At 34.4% G+C, this 9,745-nt stretch overlaps 1 protein-coding gene across 16 annotated transcripts in view; it reads right to left on the bottom strand.

The window, feature by feature from the left end:
* ZNF644 (zinc finger protein 644) overlaps positions 1 to 9,745 on the bottom strand; it is a 211,132-nt gene that overhangs the window by 98,229 nt on the left and 103,158 nt on the right. The gene's annotated exons all lie outside the window — the stretch shown is intronic.

Below are 9,745 nucleotides of genomic sequence, written 5' to 3'. Positions count from 1 at the left end.
ACTGTTGTGCCAGTATTACTATTTAGAACCCTGTGATTTTAGCAGTAATTATGTGAGGAATTAACTTCCTTTTAAACTGCATGGGCCCAAAACCACTCTACTCTACTAGCGCTCCCAATCATCAATTCAAACAGCCATGTTAGCTTTAGACTTAAGGACATTTGCCTCCTGTGTCAAAATAGGAAATGTAGCAGTAGCAGATATCTAATACAGAAAATGGACCTTTAAAATTATATATGAGAGAACATAAGTTTTTCCATCTTCTCAGTGAATGGCCTTAAGTCCTTACTGTATTGGCCTTCTGGGTGAGAAGAGGTCTCATAAGCTATGATCTATAATATTCGGACCTCAAAGGGCTTAAATATACTATGTAAAATGATAGCAGGGGTCTTGGGAAACCACATTCACGTAATATTTTTCACCTTTGGTAAATGTTTTGGTTCTGAAACAGCACCAAAATATACATTTCAAATTAGTAGCTTGGTCACTTTCAGGAAAGAAAAATGAGCACAATAAATGTCACCTTCTAAAAACAAAAATTAAAAAGTAGAATATAATATTTAAATCACAGGGTATATAATTTATTCATTTTAATCATCTGTTGGGGCACCTGGCTGGTTTAGTTGGTAGAGCATATGACTTTTGATCTCGGGGGGGTTTGTGGGTTTCTGCCACATGCTGGATACAGAAGTTACTGAAAAAAATAAAATCTTAAAAAAAATCTGTGTTTTAAACTAGTTTCTAAAAAAATAAAATACTTTCATTTCTTATCTTTTTCTATGCATCTTTATAAAATATATATACCTAGTGACTGCTGTGAGTAGGAAGCACTGTTCTGATATTCTGAAAGGACTAACTTATAAAAGTTATATGCAGAAAAAAAAAGATTTGAGGCAGCTAAAAAGAACAGTGTTTTGAACATAACTACCATGTGCTATAACATGATTTCATAATGGTTTAATAATATACCACTCCAATTATATGAACTTTTCTCCTAGTAATCAAAAAAGGGCTTTCATGTAAATATATGTCTTATAGACTGTGCAACATACTGAAGTTTACCAGTGACTAAGAAATCACTGGAGAAGTGATTTGGGTAAATTAGGAAGGTTATACATTCACAATAATTTATGGATTAGTTTCTTAAGTTTGGATCAAGAGCCCTAAAAAACTGACACAGAGAAAAAAATGTCTTTGAAGAGAGTGTATTTGATTAATCAGAAACTATGAGTAATCCCTGCAAAAAAACAGATGATAAATGGAATCTGCCTGAAAGAGGAAATTTTAACCCAACCACTGTACTTGAATACACGGTGCTTTATGTATTCCTATAACACAGACTATAAAAATATGTGTACTAAAGGAAAGAGATTTGGGGCACCTGAGTGGCTCAGTCAGTTGAGCGTCTTAACTCTTGGTTTCGGCTCGGGTCATGATCTCAAGGTTGTGAGATCAAGCCCTGCATCGGGCTCTGTGCTCAGCATGAAGTCTGCTTGAAATTCTCTCTCTCCCTCTTCTCCTCCCCCACCGCTCACACACTCTCTAAATAAATAAAATCTTTTTTAAAAAAAGGGATAGAGATTTAATATAATTAATAAAATTTAATAAACATGGAAGCCAAACTTCAGAGGGTCGAAAAAATATAGATTGCTGAATAGGAGGAAAATAAAGTATGTTAAGGTTCTTGTGGCGGTGGAGGAAGAGACACAGATATGGATTATTAGTAGATGCTAATTAAATTAGGAAATGCTAATTAAAAATTAATAATTGTTAAAAATTTTAAGGGTTAGGAAATTATGAGAATAGGTGTGATTTTAACAGAATTTCCTTTGCCGCTACTCTCAACACCATTAAAAAACTTTTAGTTTTTTCTAAGCCAGGTGACTGCTGAGACTTAGAGATAACTGGTATAAATGTGAGACATGAGGCTCGCTTGGAATCCTATCTGAAAGAAAAGGGAACTGATACAGAACTTTCTTCTGTATCAGTGGATTCTATGAACAGCTTGATAATCAGAGATATCTGGCCCCTATATAAGCATATTATTATCTTTTTCAAGCCCAAAGGGAACTGAATGGGTAGACTGAATCGTCCCTGCCCTGGAGATGGAGAGATTTACAGAGAACTGAGAGACATAAGGGATATCCTTCAGGTACCTCAGCAAGGGATTGTCACTTCACTTTTCACTACTTGGAGGACTATTAATATAAAGGATATCCCCATATCTCAATATAGCAGATCTGATCCCCCTGAGCTAAGAAAAAAACAAAAAGAAAAAGAAAAACAAAACAACCCATTTAAGGAGCCTAGCAACCAGAGAGGAAATCAGCAAAGTAATCAAAACATGTACTCAGTAAAACAGAAATACTAGAGAAGATGAAAACATAAATGAAAATAAACCACAGCATTTAAGGAGATTCAAGTGTAGTGCACACACAGGTCTAAAAGCTTAGTACATTATTTTTAAAACAAAATTTTACTTTATTTTGAAACAAAATTTTAAATGAATTTAAGGGGATGTCATTCACTGTAAGTGCAAGAAATATTTCAAAGTACAAGACAAACATAAGTAAATGGAAATCATGAGGGTGAAGATTTGAAAAATAGGTCAAGGAAATACAAAATGCAGATAATAGGAATTCTGGAAGGAGAAAAAAAACAAATGGAAAAAATGAAACTATTCAACAGATAACAGTAGAAAATTTTACCTGAGTTAGAGAAAGCCTGGATTCTGCTAAGTTCCAGGTTGCACTGATGAGAAAAGCACACATTTAGACATGCTTGGCAAAGTTCTAGAACTCTAAGGATAAAAGACAATCTTATAAACATCCAGGTAGAAAGAGCAAGTTAACTAATAGAAAAAAACTCAAGACTGGCAACAAAATAGCTCATCTATGCACCCTGAGACAAATAGCATCTATCCATCCTGAGAGAAGAGGACTGCCTCTGAGGAGCCTTTACTCAGTAAATTTATTATTCACCTTTCAGAGGAAAAGTAAAAAAGAAACTAAAAATGAGACCTCAAGATGGAATAAGAGTAATGGAAACACTGGCTAGCCATGTTAAATTAAACATAAATGGATAAGGTCAGACTTTTCAGTGTTATGAAAATAGGAATTAAAACTTCTGAAGCAGAAGAGAAAGGCAGTAAAATCACTCTAAAGATCTCACTGTGAGAGAAGAGTAAAGAAGGTAAGTATATTCTAAAGAGGGACAGGTAATTTTGCTCTGCCAGTTATCAGAATATAGCCTAAAAAAACCACTGTAATCAAATAAATATGGTATTTGTTTAGTATAGACTTAGAAAAAAGACAAAAACAAAACAAAATAAAAACAGTTGAACAGAACAGAGATTCCAGATGCAGATCCCAGGTTACCTGAGATTTGATATGTGACAAAAGTAGTAGTTCAATTCTGCTGGACAAAAACAGTATAAAAAATTGGTGTTGGTATAGCTATCTATCCATTTTGGAAGAAGAGAGAAACAGACTCCTACACTACACTATAAGCAAAAATAAATTTCAAATGGATTAAAGACTTAGTTTAAATTAAAGTCTTAGTCCATTCTGGTTGCTATAAAAAAATACCACAGACTGGGCAGCTTATAAACCAACAAGAAACATTTATTGCTCATAGGTCTGGAGGCTCGAAGTCCAAGATCAGGATGCCAGCACGGTCAGACTGTAGTGAGGGCCCTCTTACAAGTCACAGATATCTCATGTGGTGGAAGGGGCTAGAAATCTTTTTATGAAAGCACTAATCTTGCTCAGGAGGGCTCTACTAATGGCCTAATCAGCCCCAAAGGCCCCACCTACTCATACCATCACCTTTGGTGGTTAGGATTTCAACGTAAGAATTTGGTGGTGGTGGTGGGTGGGGTGGGGGAAACAAAACAGAGACCATAGCAAAGACTTATTTTGAAAAAAGAAAAAATTCTAAGAAAATCTAGAAACTGTATTAAACGAAAGAGCTATTTTTCTTTGTCCTATATGACCTCAATACCAATATATATGTAAAATATCATATGTAATATATATATAATTAACAAAGAATACTCAAATTCAATAAAAGATAGGAAAGGAAAAGAAACATTAAGAGAATACAATACATAGAAAGTATAAGATAATATGGGCAGAAAAGTATAAACATACATACGCATAAAAATATGAATGGTTATATTCATCTATTCATCTTGAACTGGGTGAAATAATAAGAAAATCAAGCTATTATATATCATTGACAAAAGGCAAACCTAGAATAAAATGACATTAGAAAGGACGGGAAAAAAGCATATCAGGTTAAGTAATAAAAATTAAAAATAGGACTTTTTTGGGGTGCTTCTATTGCATTCAAGTAGATTCAATAGTCATCATGAACCTTGTTATATTCAAGAACAGTGACAGGAAATATAGAAAGCAAAAACTGAGAATGAAGAGAAAGAGACATAGTAGCAATCATACCGGGATCCTAACATACCTTTCACAGAATCTAGCAGGTGAAGTACATGACATATCAGTACAATATAATTTAAATGGCATCATTTAAATCCTGAATATACATATATATACAGCCTGTGTACATATATAGACACACATAACATTTATGTACATAGTATGTTTTTAATATATGATTCGTATCACAAATGTATCTATATATTTATATAATTCTGTACCCCAAAACTCAGAGTTTATACATTGTTTTCTCACACACGATATTGCCAACAAGTAACTATGTATCTTAGGCCACACAGAAAATTTCAACAAATTCCTCAAACGTAGAGATTGGCTAAAAAGGAAATTGAAATTGAAACATAAAGTAATAAATAACGAAGATAGCTCTGTATATCTAAATCCATGGGACATGATCAAATTTGATGTGCATGTGAAAATATATAGCCTTATGTATGGTCATTAGAAACCAAAAGGCTCAATGAAAATACGCCTTAAGTTGCGGAAGGTAGAAAAATAGAGGTGATGAAAAAAAATACCAAGTAGACGTTCTTGAAAAGACTAACAAAAACAGATAAAACCTTCAGTAAGTTTAATTAAGGAAAAAAGCTAAGCTTGAAGTAAACATTAGTAATGTGAGGAAACAATGACAGATATGGAGATTAAACAACTTGTAGGAGAATACTATGTATAAATTATTCCAAAATTTTAGAAAATCTAGAATAGGTATTCTTCTAGGAAAATATAACTAAACTTGCCTCAGAGAGGGAAAAAAACTAGCCTATGATTATAAAAGAAATAGTAAAAGTAATCAAAAGATATCTCTCTCAAAGCTAACAGGCCCATGAGTTTATGGATGAGTACTATTAAATCTTTAAGAAAGCAAAATTGCCTATGTTAAGAAAATCCTTTCAGAGCATAGGCAAATGTAAACTTCCCAACTCATTTTATGAGGTTAACATAACTTGAGTACCAAATCCAGACAAATACAGCAGAAGAAAACTAAAGTCCAATATCACTAATAGACATCAAAAAATTCTTTAATGAAATAGAAGCAAATTAAGTTCACAGTATGAAGCAAAGCATCAAGACTAAGGAGACATTTAAGGATGGTTAAATGTTTAAAAGTCTATTAATTTTTTTTACTAACATCAACAGATTAAACAAGAAAAATCCCATGCAAATCTCAACAGAGGCTGAAGAAACGTGTTAACATTGAGAGTCCACTTTTTATTTAAAAGAAATAAAAAGCTCTTATCCAATAAGAAATAAACTCTTTTTAACTCAATAAACTGTGTCTGCAAGTAACTCCCAGCAAATTATATTTAATGATGAAACAAAAGTATCTCCAATACAATCAGAAGCAAGACAGGAATGCGAACTATCACCACTAATATTCAATATTGTACTGGAGATCCTTGATAATGTAAGAACACAAGAAAAAGGCTAAGGATAAATACTGAAAAGAAAGAGAAAATATCACAATTTGCAGATGATACGATTGGCTACAGAAATGTCAAAAAGATGAAAAAATACTAGAATAAAAGAGTTCAGCAATGTGAGAGGATATAAATGACTGCCACACAGAGAATCAGTACTTTCCCTTTATATCAGCAACATTCAACTAAAAATTTTGAGAAAAATCCATTCACATTGGTACAAAAACTAAAATATATAGAAACAAATTTTAAATGCAATTCTTTATAAAGAAAACTGTAAGACTTTCCTGTAAGACATGAAGATAAATGGAAAAATATACCGTATTCCTAAAAATACCAAATTCCTAAAAAGGACCCTTATCTTCCCATTTTCCACAAATTACTTCATAAATTCAGTACAGGTCTAAGCAAGATCTCAGAGTTCAAATGGAATTTGACAAACTAATTCTTTTTTTTGACAAACTAATTCTAAAATATATCTGGAAGAGCAAAACACTAAATACTATATGATTTCACTCATATGTGGAATTTAAGAAACAAAACAAATGAGGAAAGGGAAAAAAAAAAGAGAGAAGTAAACCAAGAAACAGACTCATAACTATAGAGAACAAACTGATGGTTACCAGACGGGAGGGGAGTGGGCGAATGGAATACATAGGTGATGGGGATTAAGGAGGGCACTTGTGAAGAGTACCAAATGTTGTATGAAAGTGTTTAATCACTATATTGTACACCTGTAATATAACACTGTATGTTAACTAACTAGAATTTAAATAAAAACTTTAAAAAATAACACAAATTTATTTTTAAGAAGAAAAACAAGGGGGATGCATCCCATAAAGTATTTACATTTGCTTTAAAATAATAGCTTATTCATTTAATCGTTCAGTGAATATTGACTGGATGTACACTATATATAAGAATTCTTTTTTTTTTAAAAAAATATTTATTTATTTGAGAGAGAAAGAGCACTTGCGAGCAGGGGGAGGAGCAGAGGGAGAGGGACAATCAAGACTACATGCTGAGTGCAGAGCCCAATGTGGGGCTTGATCCCACAATCCTAAGAGCATGAGCTGAGCTGAAACTGATTTGGACACTTTAACCCACTGAACCACCCAGGTGCCCCTAGAACTCTTATAGGAAAACAGAATTGAAAAAAAACACACAAAACCCCCTCTCCCAGAAATTTATATAAGGACTTTTGATTCTGAAAATGGTAGACTACATCATTCAATAATTTCTCTCACTGAGGTCAACTAAAAAGGTTGGATTAATAAAAACAAAAATATCATATAAGCAAACAAAAAGAAATAACATGAGAGTAAAGAATTAACCAAGTCACACTCTAAGAGAAGACAAGAAACCCTGTGGGACCACCCAGTAATAAAGCCTTTTATTTTTGCCCAGAGGGTATATCCTATCTAGAAGAAATAGCTATGAAACTAAGTTGCAATTTTGATGGCTGCATGGAGCTAGTAGAACAAACTATATTCATAGGGTAAAAGGTGAACCAGAGGTATATGAACTTTCCCATGATCTAGCTCTTATAGATAGCCTGACTTTGGGTCATCTGGTAGACGAGGAAAATACAAATCTTGAATTTGGGTTTAAGATGTCCTAAACTGGTAGAACCCCCACTCATCTGGCAGAAGTAAATGAAATGAAGTGGGGGAAATCGGAGGGGGAGACGAACCATGAGAGACTATGGACTCTGAGAAACAAACTGAGGGTTCTAGAGGGGAGCAGGGTGAGGGGATGGGTTAGCCTGGTGATGGGTATTAAAGAGGGCACGTATGAATGGAGCACTGGGTGTTATATGCAAACAATGAATCATGGAACACTACATCAAAAACTAATGATGTCATGTATGGTGACTAACATAACATAATAAAATAAAATTTAAAAAAAAGAGAAGTAAATGAAAATCCTATGGGAAAAGATATTATCCTAGGCTTCAAAACAGTTCTAGAATAGTTTCCAAATATAATGTCTAAAAATAATGTATTGTTAAGCATCTAGGCACATAAGAAAACAAGATACCATAAACAAGAAGCAGGAAAAGCAGCTATGAATAAGCCCAGACCCACAATTATTTGGAATTATCAGTGGGAGAATATATAAATAACTATGCAGACCATATTTAAGGAAGTAACAGCCACATAGGCTACTAGAAACAATAAAAAGCATATCTGAAAAAGAACCAAGAGAAATTCTAGATCTGAAAAATATTACAACCAAAATTAAGACTTCAGTAAATGCGGTTTAGTAGTAGCTGAGAAAATGAGTAAACTGGAAGATGGGTCAAAAGAAATTATCTGAAATGTAGCACCAACACAGGCAGAAAACTGAGAAGAAATGGTAAAAAACCTAGAGGACACCGTGAGAAGGATTTAACATACATTTAGTTCCGAAAGAAAGAGAGAATGAGGCAGAAGAAATAGCTGGGAGACAATAGCTAGGAAATTTCCAACACCCAGTAGAGATCCCAAACTTGACAATAATAAAAAAGAAATTTCCATCCATATAGTAAAACTTTAGAAAACTAGAGATAAAATCAAGTAAATATATTAAAAGTAATCAGGAAATATAGAACAGCTTATTTTAAAATGAGTAACAGCTGAACTTGCACGAATAATAGGATGACTGGTGGCTGGGGGCCCTTAAATAGCTTCAGGATGGGAGCTGGTCACCAGAAAAACCAAGGCATGATTAGAGGATTGCAACTTTTAGCACCCCTCCCCACTACCCATACCCTGGCCCCACCAAGACCCCCGGGGAGGGGGAAAAGAGCTTGAGATTGAGTTAACCACCAATGTCCAATGATTTAATCAATTTACTTGATTTAATCAATCATGCCTATGTAACAAAACTTCCATAATAACTTCTAAGCAATGGGCTTCAAAGAGCTTCCAGGTTGGTAAAAGCATCATGATGCTGGGAGGGTGGTGTACTCAGAGAGGGAAGGGAAGCTCCATGCCACCCTCTTCCCTGCATACCTTGCATCTCTTTCCATTTGTCTATTCCTGAGTTATGTCCATTATTTATTTTAAAGATTTTATTTATTTATCCATTTGAGAGAGAGTGTCGGGGAGGGAGGAGGGGAGGAGCAGAGGGAGAGAGGGACAAGCAAACTCTGCACTTAGCACAGAGCCTGGCGTGGGGCTCGATCACAGGACCCTGATATTATGATCTGAGCCAAAATCAAGAGTTGGACGCTCAATTGACTGAGCCATCCAGGCACCTCCTCCTGAGTTATGTCCTTTATAATGAACTGGCATAGTCAAGTGTTTTCCTGAGTTCTGCAGGCTCTTCCAACAAATTATTGAGTTTGAAGAGGGTGTAGTAGGAACCCCCAACTTATAGCCAGTTGGTCAGAAGTACAAGTGACCCGGTACTTGTGACTGGCATCTGAAGTGTGGGGACTGAGCTCTTTAGCCCAATGAGTCTGCTGCTAACTCTAGGTAGTTAATGTCAGAATTGAATCCCATTCCTGGATACCTAGTTGGTACCTGGGGAATCAGAGAATTTGTTGTTGGTATTGGAAAATGCTCCAGATCTAATATTCAAAGGTTAGCCTAGACAACGCACCACTCAAATTTAAAACTGGGAAAACAGTATACATTGTAATACATACAATCACAAGTACACTGAAACAGTAAGACAAGAGAAATATAATAAGCTGTTACAAGTAAATGTCTTTGAGTGATTATAACAAGGTAATGTCCCCCATTTTTTACTTTTTCATTATCATAATATTTCCAAAATGAGCATATACTAAACTTTCTTTGGAAAAAAAAAAATCAAAGCTATCTTTTAGACTAATAGGTTCTAACTATACAGTTCTTGAGAGGTTTTAAG

The sequence above is a fragment of the Mirounga angustirostris genome, unplaced genomic scaffold (genome assembly GCF_029215605.1).
Source record: "Mirounga angustirostris isolate CCGP_5_RB_7025 unplaced genomic scaffold, mMirAng1.0.hap1 SCAF_4, whole genome shotgun sequence".
Taxonomy (NCBI): domain Eukaryota; kingdom Metazoa; phylum Chordata; class Mammalia; order Carnivora; family Phocidae; genus Mirounga; species Mirounga angustirostris.
The sequence above is the reverse complement of the archived record's forward strand: the minus strand, read 5'-3'. Positions and strand labels throughout refer to the sequence as shown.